Source organism: Myotis lucifugus, unplaced genomic scaffold, assembly GCF_000147115.1.
Source record: "Myotis lucifugus unplaced genomic scaffold, Myoluc2.0 scaffold_255, whole genome shotgun sequence".
Taxonomy (NCBI): Eukaryota; Metazoa; Chordata; class Mammalia; order Chiroptera; family Vespertilionidae; genus Myotis; species Myotis lucifugus.
Window position 1 is genome coordinate 1,355,318 of NW_005871303.1, and position 13,349 is coordinate 1,368,666.

Below are 13,349 nucleotides of genomic sequence, written 5' to 3' on the forward strand. Positions count from 1 at the left end.
GTGGCCAGCGCCCCTCCCGCCGCGCGCCCCCGCCGCCGCGCACTCCATGAAGGGCCCATTAGCGAGGCAGGTGCCTTCCGGGCTGTAAATTTGCCCGATTTATCTCCCCCGGGACGAAATAAATCCCGTTGGATGGGAGTTTAGTTAGGCAAAGGTTTTAATGGGAAATCAGGAAAAAATACGAGAGCATATTTTATCGCCCGAAAGAATGCAGATTTGAGGATCCACTACGCAGCTCCGTCGTGCTCCCCATTCAACGAAGCGCCCCACGCGGGAGGGCGCTGTCTGGGGAGGCGGCCAGCGCCCCGCCCCGCGGATCTCCGGCCGCCCGCTCTCAGGTTGAGGCAGGACCGCAAACACTTCCCGGAACTCAGGGGTGCAAACCCGCGGCGGAGGGAAGGAGCTCAGAGTCCGGGGGCCCAGTGGTCAGACTTGGCCCTCGCGAATCTGCTCTACTTTTACTGACTAACCCCTGGTGTGGTGACGAGGCCTGTCCCGGGGCCACACGCGAGACCGCTGACTCTCGCACGCGGCCGGGTGGCTCCCTGTCCCTCCCAGCCCGAAGGACTGTCCTCTGCAGGTTGGAACACCCGGACGGCCTTGGCCTGCCGGTCGGGCGTCTTGGGTACAGGGTATAAGCCGCAGCTCAACTGGGGAGGCAACCTGAGCCCCGAGTTGCGACCGACCGAGCCCAGCAGCTTTTCCCCCCGTGAGCGCAGCCCGAGCCTGGGAATGGGTCCCCCCCCACCCCCCCGCCCCCCGCAGGTTCAGGGCCCTGAAGCCCAGGGAGCGGGGCCGCGTCCATGGCCTCCACACGGGTTCGCGGGCCAAAGTGCGGCCTTTAGACAGGCAGGTGGGACCCCCCCATGGTGTCCTCTGGGTACAAAAAGCCCCATCCCCAGGAACTGATGTGGGCTCCAATAAGACTGCGGTGGAGCCGAGCGCCGGCCGAGAGGGGCGCCGAGTAAATGCTGGCGGAGGTGCCTTTGTCCTTTTTGGCGGCGTTACATGTTAGCAAGTGGCAGACGTGAATATCGTCCGCTGCCCATTTGGAGCTGCGGCACGAACGTGCGAACACGGACAGCCGTTCAGGGGGTCGGTGCGCCAGGCCAGCCTCGCGCGGTGCGGTCCGTCCTCAACGACTTTGCCGTTTCGCCCCGGCCCCCAGGGTTTCGGTGGCAGGAACGAAGGCCACCCTCCCGGCTCTGTGCAGGGGCCCAGCGTCCGCTCGCACCGCGGCCCTCGGGGGTCCATTTTCGTTTTGTGCAGTTAGTGGCGGAGCTCGAGTCCCTACGCCAGATGGCAGCTTGGAAAGCCGCTGCCGCGCGCTGGTGGGCGTGGGATGATCTACCACCTCGCGTGCGCGCCCCAGGCTGCCCCGGGTTCGCGTGCGGTGCAGCCCCGCGCATGGGAGTCTCTCTCCCAGCTCCCTCCGCCCAGGCCGCTCTCGGGGATCTGGGCGTGGCTGTCCCGAGAGCCAGGGCCCAGACACCCAGATCGCTGTTCTTGGGATTCCCGCAGCTCGGGGTCCGCCCCGGCCAAGCTCGCGCCCCACTTTCTTGGAGGAAACTACAGCCTGTGTGCGCTCCCAGAGCCGGTACAGGGAACGCCCCCTCTACCCCACCTCGCAGGGTTTGGGCTGCTCTGGGCTCCCTGGAGGCAGCGGCGAGCAGCGAAGCTCCATGAGCTCGGGAGCTGCGGGCTCAGAGGCGGGGCCAGAGGAGGCGGGCCGAGGGGGCCAGCGGACCCCTCCGCTGCGTTTCGGAGCCCACCCCGGGCCGCAGCGTCCTCAAGGTGCTTAGGGGCAGGCCAGGAGGGGCGCGCCGGGGCGGGACGATGGAGGCTGTTACCCTCCGGAAGGGTCCCCGCAACCCTGGCTCAAGGCAGGAGGGACGCCCAACTCTGAGTGCCGCGCTTTGGCTCCTTGAACACCGTGCGGGGGGCTCCCAGCCCTGTTTCCGCTGAGGAAAGAGACCCCGACGCGCTGCCCTGCTCTCCAACCACCCCAGGCCCGTCTACTATCCAGGCGCTCCCTGGCTGACTTGGGGTCGCGAGTGGGACTGTCGTCTCCACCGGCCGAAGCGTGCACGGCTCTCCAGGGAACCCAGGCCGGGAGTGCGGGATGGGGGGCCGGCTGCGGTTTTGCAGGAACCGGGTGAGTTGGGGGCGCCAGGAGTGCGGGGTGAGGGCGGCCTCTTTTCCACGCTCTTCTGGTCCTAGGCCTCTCGATGGGCTCCCCAGGGCCCAGTCCTGCCCTGCGCGCTGGGGTCCCGAGTCCGTGCCCCGACCGCCGCCGCACACTCCTGGATGCCGCCCGCTTCCCGCCCTGATCCCCTTATAAAGGCCTGTTAGCTTCGTCTTCCCTGCCCGCTCTCTGGGCGCTTCGCTGCCTGCGCCCCCTCCACCCACTACCGGGGCTCCCACCGCACCCCCTCTTCCTGCGCCCCACGCGCCGCCCCCTCGGTAGGATCCAAGGAACACTCCTCCTCCCGGGAAGGTCGGGTGGCTGCCATCGGGAAGGAGCGCCTCCGGCTGGGGCGCGCTGCCTGGGCGGACCTCCGCAGGGAGAGGCTCGCCGGTGCCACCTCCTGGTCTCAGAGAAAACGTCCTGCGAACGAGGAAGGCCAGCAGTGTCGTGGGGAAATGGAGCGCGCGCCATATGGCAGAGACCTCACTCGTTCAACATTTCTTTACTGGGCACCTGCTAGGGGCCAGCTGTGCCCTGGGGGAACCACGTGAACTGGCCAACTGCGGCTGCCTAGCTCACCGTGCGGGAGGGCTGGTAACAAACAGGAAACAATGGGACTCGCGTTAGCGCCTTGCTGGACTGGACCGGGACCATGGACCCATAGGGCGCGTGGGGGAGGGGGCAGGGTTAGGGATGCAGAGGATGAGCTGGTTCTGGGATGGCTGAAGGTGGCGGGCTGGAGCAAATCGCAGCCCCTCCTACTCCAAGGGACCTGGGGCAAGTCTTCGGGACAGAAAAGACCAGGACCCCTGCCCTAGGAGCCTGACAGGCAGGCCCAGCGTGAAGGAGCAAGGGGGTCTGTGAAAGGCAGTGAGCAGGGGAGGCTGGGGAGGGGGATAGGCTGGGGTGGGAGGGGCACAAATGGGTAGGCAGAGGAGGCCCAGCTGGTCCAACCCCTGCCCTTCTCTCACCTGCATTATTGCCAGGTGCAGCTTCCATGCTCCAACTCGGCCTAATCGCCATATAACGACCAGTGTGCATCCAGCCAAGGCCTGGGGCCTCACCACCCCTGACCTCCCCGCTCACCCTCTCACTGTGCTGGCCTTCTGCCCTGGACCACTCTCCAGGCATTTCATCATGGCTCACGCCTCCTCCATTCTGGTCACAGCTGGGCCCCCGCACTCAGCCTCCCCTCCCCTCTGCAAGGGCACCTGCTGAATGCATGTGCTGACCGGACATGTAGCAGTTGTATAACCAAAACCCGCAAGTATTCCAGGTGCAGGCACCTCACGTTCTCGGGGGCTGAATAAATGCTGCTGAATGAAGACACGAACACCAGCGGGCTTCCCAGTGTTGGCGCAGGGGATGTGCACCCCAGGGGATGTGCACCCCCAGGGCGCAGGCTCTGCCGAGGGGCCTCTAGGCACCCTGAGCCAAGGGTGTGTGGTTTCCCAAGGGGACTTTGTAAGCCAAGCATCTTCCCCAGGAAGAGTCAGGCCAGGCCCTAAGAGACTGGGGCCCCAGCAGGTGCTAAGAAAGAGGGTGGAGTGGCCAGGGACACTATGGAGCCCCAGCTGCCCACTCCTTCGTGGCAGGCAGCAGCCTGGACAGCAGTCAGGGCCCAGGGGGTGGGACCTAGATGGCAGGGAGAGGCTGTCTGGTGGACCCCTCTTCCAGCCCCTTCCCTGGATGGGCCAGCACCTCCCCCTGGCAGAACCTCTCCACACTGCAGCTCCTTTATTTCTTTAACGGGTGTTTATTGTCATAACCGGTGCCTCCACAGAAAAGTGGACAGAATTACACCACACGTTTTTGTCGCCCAAACCTGAGTTCCCTCTGTCCCTTTGCTGGCCTCACCTTTCTGCTCCTAAGGCAGCGGTTCTCAACCTGTGGGTCCCGACCCCTTTGGCGGTCCAACGACCCTTTCCCAGGGGTCGCCTAAGACCATCCTGCATATTGATTCATAACAGTAGCAACATTACAGTTATGAAGTAGCAACAAAAATAATTTTATGGTTGGGTCACAACATGAGGAACTGTGTATTTAAAGAGCCAGAAGGTTGAGAACCACTGTCCTAAGGGAACCACCCAGATCTGACAGAAGTTTCTGAAGGGAGTCCTTTCATTGGCTCCCAGAATCACGTGGGTCCCATGTGGCTTCCCGGACAACTGGCATGACACGGGGCCACCCTCTGCTTTTGGGACAGATGTGCACAGGGCAGATGTGGCTGCTTCGAGGTGCCACATGTGCACATGTCCCCCTTCTGCCGACACACACACCTCCATTACCTTCATTCGCTGCTCAGGGTGGCGCCTCCGCCCTCCTTAGCTCACCTGGCAGCCCCCACCTGGACTTCCTCCTCTCCTTCCAGACCCTCCCTCAGGACCACCCAGGTGTGCAGCCCAGACCTCAACCTCGCGCTCTCCATGGGAATGGCCCATAGGTGCCTCCTTCCTTTCCCAGCATCCTGCAGGGTCCCTGGTCAGGACAGGCACCCACGCGCCAGGGGCCCAGGCTGTGAAGAGCTGTAATGATTGAATGAATGAATGAATGAATGAATGAATGAATGCTTGAGTGAACGACTTCCCAACAGAGGCAGCTTGGCGCTCCAGGAGGAAACGTCCTAGTGAGTCTGGTTGAACTAAAGACTGAGCCCCCTCCCTACCCCAGGCCTGCCTGCCCTCCCGCTTTGGGGAGCCTTTCCTGAGAGGAGACCTGTGGCCACCTGTTGCCTGCAGCCACACCCACACTGGGCGCACGCTGGGCCAGACCTACACACCCAGCAAGCAGGGCCAGTACCCCCCACCTGAAGAGGTCCCTGCTGAAATCACCCCACCCCACTCCATGCCCCTGTGCAGACAGGAGCCTGGCCAGGGGCACACAGCAGTTACCTAAATCTGGAGGGGCTCCCAGGAGGAGGCAGCCAGCTGTGGTGACTGCAGAGGCCCAGGCCCTCAGGGCGGCCGTCACACAGGCCCAGAGAACTTTGTCTCCTTCAGGAAAGGACAAAGGGAGGGGGCATAAATCACGGCTCAGAGCTAATTCCCCAGGGGCCTTGCGGGCACCAGGTGTGGAATCTCGGGTAATGAGCTCTCTCCCGGGGCTGCTCTCCGGGGGGCATCTGACCACCTGCCAAACGCGCTAATTGAGCGCCCAGTAAAAGATTTGTGTCAGGGCGCCCGCTCCGCGCTTCTGCAGATGCACGGGAGCAGCACTGCCCACGTGGGCGCTTCCGGAAGGAAGGGCTCCTGGCTGCCATCCAGGCCGGTCTCTGTCCCCTGGGGAGGCTTCCCCCTCAGAGGGTGGGGCTTTGCCATGGCCAGCGCCTCCCGGGGTGGGTGGCCTCCCCTGCCCCTGGGTGCCCCTTCCTGACAACATCTGGGCGTCCAGCAGCCTCAGCTGTCCGTGGTGCGTGGGGGGCTGCCCCGTGGACGCCTGGCCTGAGCTCTCTGGCTTGAACCTCTCTGACACCTGTCCCAGGTCTCTCTGAAATGCCTGTCCCAGAGCTCGGAGGGAGCTTCCCTGTGGGGTTGGCAGGGGTGCGGGGGGTGGGGGGCGCGGAGGGGAGCAGGAGCCCACAGCATGAAAACTGATGACTGAGTCTGACAACTGTGTCTGTAGTTACTTACACAGCACTGTGAGGGGCGACAGGGAGGGGCCCGCGTCCAGAAGACCAAAGGCTGGGGGAGAGCTGGGGCGGCTTGAACCCACCCATGAGGCCAATTGCCTGGTCCTCTGGGCCCAGGAGAAAGCCAGGTGCCCCCTGGGGTCGCAGGCCCCCACCTCACTTGGCACCTCCAGGTTGTCTTCCACTCTGGGCCCCACATGCCCTAGAGAGGGTGCTGCCTTCCCCAGGAGGGTCCCAGAAAACAGTTAAGGCCCCAGAGTAAGGCAAACAGAAGCCCACGGCCACAGCCGTGGGGCAGGCGGCAGCTTCGGTCACGGCAGGCACCCTGGAGGCCGGCCCGTCCTGGATCAGGACGTCTGAGGGGCTGAGCTCTCCCGCACACGCGCCCTGGAGCAGAAGGCTCCTGCGCTTGCACCCGGGTTTCAGGCCCCGCCCCCCCCCCCCCCCCGGCCCATCCCGAGGGCGTGAGAAGAGGAGTTGATGCCAGGCCCGGTTCCTCCTGAAGGAGGTGGAACAGGCCGGCCCGATCCTGCCTGGGTGGTTGCTGGGATTGTCCTCTGCAGCCCCTACCCCCCCACAGCCCCACTGGGTCTGGGCCTCAGGTGCACCCTGAGCACGCAGGGCCGCAGGATGGGGGCTCCAGGGGTACAGCCGGGAGCCGGAAAGGGGCTCCTGAAGGAGAAGGAAGGAGGGGCGCCGGCTCCACTCCCGGGAGCAGCTTGGGCTGCTGGGGAGCCTGCGGACCAGCTCCTGCTCAGTGGGTGGGGGTGGGGCAGGTCTCGCCCTCTTCAGCCTCACCCAGGCCCCCCCACCCAGAGCCCCGAACTGTAGACAGTACCTGGGCCTGGATGGTGGTGGCGAGGAAGGCAGACGCCCAGGATGGCAGGAGGGTGCTGGCTCACACCCAGAGGCCGGGGGTCCTGCAGAAAGAGGCCTCATCCAGACCACGGCTTCCCACCCCAAGCCAGTGGCTCATCAGCAAACCACAGGTGAACCTGTTCCTGGAGGGGGAGGAGGGGCAGGTGCCGGGACCAGAGACCCCGCCGGTCCCGCTGCTCCTTGTCAGGTGGCACTCGGTCCTGAGGCCGGTCCAGGGCTGCGGCCACGCCACTCGGAGTGGAATCGCTGTCCCTCCCGCCACGGGGCCTGGACACTGCATCACCACAGAGGAGAGGAGGTCCGAGAGGAGCTGGGGGTGACTACACAGCCCAAGGGCCCAGCAGCTTCTCCCTATGGGGAGTCCAGACCTGCCCCACCACAGAGGGTCCTGACACAGGTCACTTCCCTCCGCCCACAGGCTTGGCCATTTAGGGGCCAAGGACACAGGTGCTTAGAGACAATGCCTCAACCTGGCCACCGCCCCGGCCACCGCCTCGCGCAGCCTGCTTGTGGGGGCAGCAGGTCTCTGGCTCCAGGAATCCAAAGCATGTCCCTGGGAAATGGGACCCGACTCCCTGCCTCTGTGACCCAGTGCCGTCCACTCAGCACCCCAAAGCCTGGCTCTGAGGCCTCCCAGACCCTCCCTCTGCCTGCTTCATGCCCACTGCCTAGCCCCCAGCGCCCACTGTCCCCAAGCTCTTCCTGCAGAGCCTGGGCCCGTCCAGCCACAGCTGCCCCTCCCAGGGGCACCCAGGCCAGCTAGGTCCTCAGGGACACCTGCCCCGTCCACACGCCCGTCTTCCACCTGACGCCGTGCACAGAGGGCTTCTGCAGGGTCTCGGGTCTTGGGTCTCAGCGTAACTGCAAGTGAGAAAGGTCCGCAGTAGAATGTGTGGTTAACCCCGAGGGTGAGCACGGGCTCCGAGCAGGGCAGGGCAGGGGGCCCCTGGGTGACCGGGTCGGGTAACGCCCGGAGGCCCGCCATCCGTATCCATCACGGGGCGTGAAACAGTCACATTGTGGCCAGAAAAGTGCATGAAATATTTTCAGGGTGACGAAGCCCGTCATGAATAAGAAGATCTGGCAGTAAATGGGAAACTGGGAGGAAGGTTTCAGTGCCTGTGACAGAGAAAAGTGAGGGTTCCTATTACACAGAGAACTAGAATTAATAGCAAAAGGGGAAGAAATGGACAGATTGCAAATAAGAACCCCACAGGCAGGAGATGCAAGTGGCCACTGGGCTCATGACCAGACCCCAACTCTCAACCCTCAGAAATGCCACCAGAATGGCACCCGCTTCATGGGGGCGTGGGGCTCAGCAGCCTCATCTTTGGGGGGCAGTTCTGAGCCCAAGAGTTTCATCTCAAAGACAATGTTTCCTGGGGGACGGGTTGTAGGCAGGATGGTCCTTGTCCCGTCCTACGGTCTGAGCACCCCCATCCCCCGATGCCCCAGAACAGAGCCTGGTGGCAGGAGGTGCCAGAAAAAGGGGGAGGACGTGGGGGGCACCCTGATCCCCAGGTACAGGGCCGCCTCCACCTCATTGTCTTAACGCCCCCTCTCGCCTCTTGTCATAAAGAATTAAAATCTATAATAAGGAAATTTAAGAGTCCCCTGTAATTCAGCCCATCAGCGCCGTCCCGGCTGTCGGCCAACCGCACAGAGTATTAATCTAGCCTCCTCCCAAGGAGTTGTGATAAAAACGTCAAACAATTAGATTATGTGGCCGACAGCGATGGAGCGGCAGGGCAGGGGCGTCCCTGGAATCACCCTGACAGACAGGGGGCCGCACGCCACGTGAAGTCCCCCTCCCGACCCCCCACTTTTACAGTCAGACCAGGTCTGGGGAGCAGCCCATGTCCCTGTGGGTCCAGTGAGCAGGGCCGGCCTCAGGGACCCGCTGCGGGGGACTGAGGGGCTGAGTGATGCTGGGGGGCAGAGCAGGGAACCCCCGGGGAACTAGAGCCCAGAAGGTGCTGGCCCCTCCCTGCTCCGCCGCCAGCCCAGCCTGGGAGGCGTTTGCTGGCCGCTCCGCCCGGCCTGCCCTTCCCAGGGCCCAGGCTGCCGCCTTCTTCATCTTCTTTTTTAAGCGTGAAGACGTGTCGCAAATTGATTTCACCGCTGGAAATGGGATAATTAAACTGGTTGTTTCCATCTTCATCATCGCCATAATAAAATGAGAGGACAGCCGTGGCGCGGAGGGATGCTGCGTCTAACGCAGGAGCATTAATTGAATACAGATGGCCTTTCGTGAAGTCGCCAGGTTATATTTCAGGAATATGGGATAATGATGCCAGTTAATCATTTTTACAAGATATAAAATTACTGGCTCCTCTGGAAAGATCATTAAGAAAAACAATTGTTCACAGCAATTGACAATAGAGTTTTAATTATTTAATACAGAAATTAAACTATTAGAGACCAGTGTTGGATGCGGGAACTTAATAGAAATTTATATACAAGGGTCTGTGGGCCCTTTAGTTTATTAACCCACCTAACATCTTAATCCAAATCAATCCGGAAGCCTGTTTTAGCTGTGCCTGTGAACTAAGACGGGAGAGGAGGGAGGCCCAGGTGCCCAGGCCCCAGGTGGACGGGGTGGGGCGGGGTGGCCTCCCGGGTGAGCAGGGACATCGCTGGGAGTCCCAGGCAGGGACCAGGGGCTCGAGAGCCCGTGCCAGGAAGTGAGGACGTGGTGCCAGGACGAGTGGAGGCTGCCAGGGGCTGGCAAAGGGCAGGGCGCTAGGTGGCCACCTCAGGAGCATGGGCCTCGGTCCAGGGGATAAAGTGAGGGAGGAACGTGAGGTGTGGACACCGAGCCCACACCACCTGGGCCCAGTGACAGGACACCTGGTGTGCCCGGGTCCTCAGCGCCCTCACCCCAGCCCCCACTTCCCCACGAGGAGCAGCCCCATTGGAACAGGCCCCCCTCCGGGCACAGGGGACCCTGGGGTGTGCAGGTGGCCTGCTGAGGGTAGAGATGTTTTAAACGAGGATTCTGATTTTTAAAAACCACCTTGGAATGGACGGTCCTTCAGCGAAACTGCAGGGGCTGGTGCAGACCCCATGGGAGCTCGACGGGCAGGAAGCGGGCAGAGAAAAGATATCCATCAAACGGTGACCTTTGCTGTCTGCTGAGAGGACTTTATTTTCCAAATTTCCTACAATAAAAACACTCCTTACCTTTAAAATATGGAAATCACTATTTTCAAGACAATTAAGAAAAAAAGTAGAACTTTTAAAAAGGTGAATGGCGGGCAAGACACTTCCTGCTGGCCTGGGAGGGAGGGACCGGGACACAGAGGGGCTGGACCAATGGGGACCTGGGACAGTGGGTCTAGGAGCTGGGTGGGGTCAGGCCCCAGGGATGGGCAGTCCTGGGTCAGGGAGTCTGACCCTCCTGAGTAACCGGCTCAAGGTCACGGAGCCCATCCAGAGCTCAGCCTGGACCAGAGCCGCCTGCCCTCGGCTCCCACCCCAACCCGCTGGCGGGGTCAGCTGGCTGGCAGTGTGGTCATCCTGCTGCCCAGCCCTGTCACCCGCCCGTGTCCTTTGTGGGACTTGTCCAGAGCGTGCAGACTGGTCACCCTGTCTCACAGGGCTGTCCACCATGCGAATTACCTCCAGTCCCCTATTATCACCAATAAATTCAAAGTGATCTTTCTTCTCCTTACAGTTTTTAGGGTTACATAAATTTCACCCACGTAATTTTTTCACGCTTGGATCTATTACAGAAAGCCACTTCTATTGTAGAAGTTAATTGATAATGTGATTTGTTATGTTGCTGGGACATAATTCAGAAAGTTATTTTAGCGCCTTTGATGCATGAAATCGCACTCACGTGAGGAGACACAGGGGAGGTGAGCAGTGAGCCTGCAATGAAATATCTCCAGAAGCTTTTACTCCTGTTGTCTGGGCGCGTGCCAACACCACGCCACAAGAAAGCTCATATTTCCAACGCTGCTCTGATCCAAATTTATTCCCTGGTCATTAGTTAGCTTTAAAAAAAAACCTGGAGCAACTATGTGTATATATTTGGAAAAAATCAAACAAAAAAGGAGGAATCTCCACCTTTCAATATTATCAAAGATGAGCTTTCAAAACACTTTATATTGAATTAACTACAGATTCATGGAAAGCGGCATAAATAGTGCAGACGGTGGCGAACGGGAACCCGACCGCACACTGTGCTGTTTCCACAGGCTTGCGTGTGTGGGTGCATGTACCTGTGTGCACATGGACGCATGTGAGAGCCTGTACATGCACACGTGTATACATGTGTGTGTGTGTGTGCCCCCATTCTGCTTGCTGGCTCTCCCTGCCTTGTGTGCCACCCACCCCCACTGCTCCCCCTGCACGGCTCCCTTCAGCCCCCAGGACCTGCCACGGGGCTGGGGCGTAGGGCGTAGGGCGTAGGGCTGGCAAGTCCAGTGCCGGCCAATCAGCCAAGAGGTTTGGAGGGAGTGGGCATCCCCATCCAATCTGCTGGCCCAGCGTGGGGCACACACGTGCCAAGGTCAGAGGGCCAGCAAGGGGCTGGCGGGGGGGCACCGACCTGGCCTTGCTTTATGCCGTCGTCTCCCCACCGCCTCTCCCCTGGTGAGGAAATGCATGGACAGAGCAGAGCCACAGAGCCGGTCCCTGGCACCTGCTCATGCCACACCTGGTGGCTCTGCTCCACTTGGCTCCACCGTCCGGGTCCCGCTGAAGACACAGCCCACCTTGATCCGGAGGTGGCAGGTGACCTGGGCTGGGAGCTCCTGGCTGCGAGGACAGGGCCACGCAGCCCTCAGGGCCCAGCGCCACGTGAGGACCTGTCCCTGCCTCTGCCGGGGTGGGAGCCCACCCGAGTGGGGGCCCCTGGGGGGGCTGGGGGCTCATTTTACACGGCCGGATGGGACAAGGTGCTGGTGACGTGACTCCCAGACCCTAGGCCGGGCCCGGCCCCGCCACCACCCAGCGTCTCGGCCACAGACAGCACTCGCAGGAGCTGGGTTCCGTCCTTTACTAAAGCTCTTACATGGACAACAAAAGGGCCCAACAGTGTTCCTTGTCTCGGAACCAGCATGTCCCCCCAGGACCACGAGCCTCGTCCCCAGGGACATCGGCCAGAAACGGTCTCCCGAGGGCACCCCTGCTGCTGACGGCTCGTGGGGGTGGAGACCACCCCTCCTCCGGGTCCCCGGGGAGAGATGCGCCCCCTCGACAGGGCAGGGTGAGTTCAGGGGTCCAGGCAGCCTGGGGTGGCCCCCAGTGCAGCCCTCACCCCACCTGCCTGCCGGGCCCCTCCTGGGTCCCATTCCATGAGGGTCCGGGTACAGAGGTGCAGGCAGACCCTGGGAGGGCCCTGGATGATGGTGGAGGAGGCAGGTGGCACGGGGGCGAAGGGGAGGCACTCAGACCAGCAGGAGGGCGCTGCAGGAGGGCCCGGGGGCGGGCCTGCAGGGGCGCAGCGAGTGGGACGGGAGGATCACACGATGGCCTGGTTCGGCAGCCCGTACAGGACCAGGTTGAGGCTGGTGGAGGGCCACTCAGAGCCGTGCAGCTGTGGTCGGAGCATCAGCCTGTTCTTGGGGGTCTGTGGAGACTCGTCTGAGGGGAGAGGGGACAGGAGGCTCACCGGGAGCAGGAAGTCCGGGGCCCCAGCCCAGGGCCAGGCGCCTGGGTGGGCGGGGAGGGGGTGCTCCTGGCTCTGCCTGCCACACGGCCCCCAGGCCTGGACGCTGCTGTGAACACACCCCCGGGCTTTCAGACTTGGTGCCACTTGAACCGTTTTAAAGACAAATCCGCAGATCTAATGGCCGGAGCTTCCCCTGAGGAGCGCAGAGGCCCGGCCCGGCTGTGGGCCTGTTTGCAGGAGGCCGTGCGGGTGTGGAAGTGGGGGCTCTGACCCTGCAGGTGCAGGAGGGTGGGGGCGTGAGGCGGACAGTCCAGTTACCGTGGCTGACCATTTCACCGGCTTCCATCCTCTGAAGGAGACGGGCCACTTTCCCGGTTGTCTTGCCAAATGCCAGCAGATCTGGGGAAGAAATCCCACCTCAGAGACGTGGACCCTCCCCCCCCACCCCCCATACCCCCACCGCGGGCTTCCATGGAGGCTCGGGGTGTGGGACAGGCCGGCACCACGCACTTTCCCACAGGACGTTGGCCCTCAGCGCGTTGTCCTGCAGGGTCGACGGCCACTGGTTCGCCAGGATGCTCTTGACCCCCACCAGGCTCAGCAGGATGGCCGTCTCGATGGGCTCCTCCAGGGCCAGCTGGGGGACGCTGCAGGGGACCGAGCTCCCGTGGGACAGAGCCCGCTCCGTCCTCACCCCAAACAGCACCAAGGGCCGGAACGCCTATCTGGACTGACAGCTCTTCAAACTTCCCACCCCCAAACTTAAATGCCACAAAAAAAGGGCATTCAGATCCCTCTGCAGGGCACCCCCTGTGAGAGGAAGTCCAGGTCCCTGGGGTGCGCGTGCTGGGGGCACCCTCCCGACTGCCGGCCCTCTGGCTCCTGGCCCAACCCCAGCAGCCTCGAGGCTCCGGTGGCCGGTGGTCAGCTGCTGGGGCCCCCGAGACTTCGCAGGGAGGGTGTGGGAGCCCGTCATGGAGGCCTGGCTCCCTCTTGGGGCTCTGCCCACAGCTTGCAGGGGCACTTCCCCCCCA

General features: G+C 62.4%; 1 long non-coding RNA gene across 1 annotated transcript; it reads right to left on the minus strand.

Moving 5' to 3' along the window:
• Positions 1-12,152: 12,152 nt before the first annotated feature.
• On the minus strand, positions 12,153-12,888 carry LOC111827955. The gene is made up of 3 exons (XR_002831701.1): positions 12,826-12,888; positions 12,634-12,714; positions 12,153-12,287 (listed from the first exon to the last, which is right to left on the minus strand). It is a non-coding gene; the product is annotated as an uncharacterized LOC111827955 (long non-coding RNA).
• Positions 12,889-13,349: the final 461 nt, after the last annotated feature.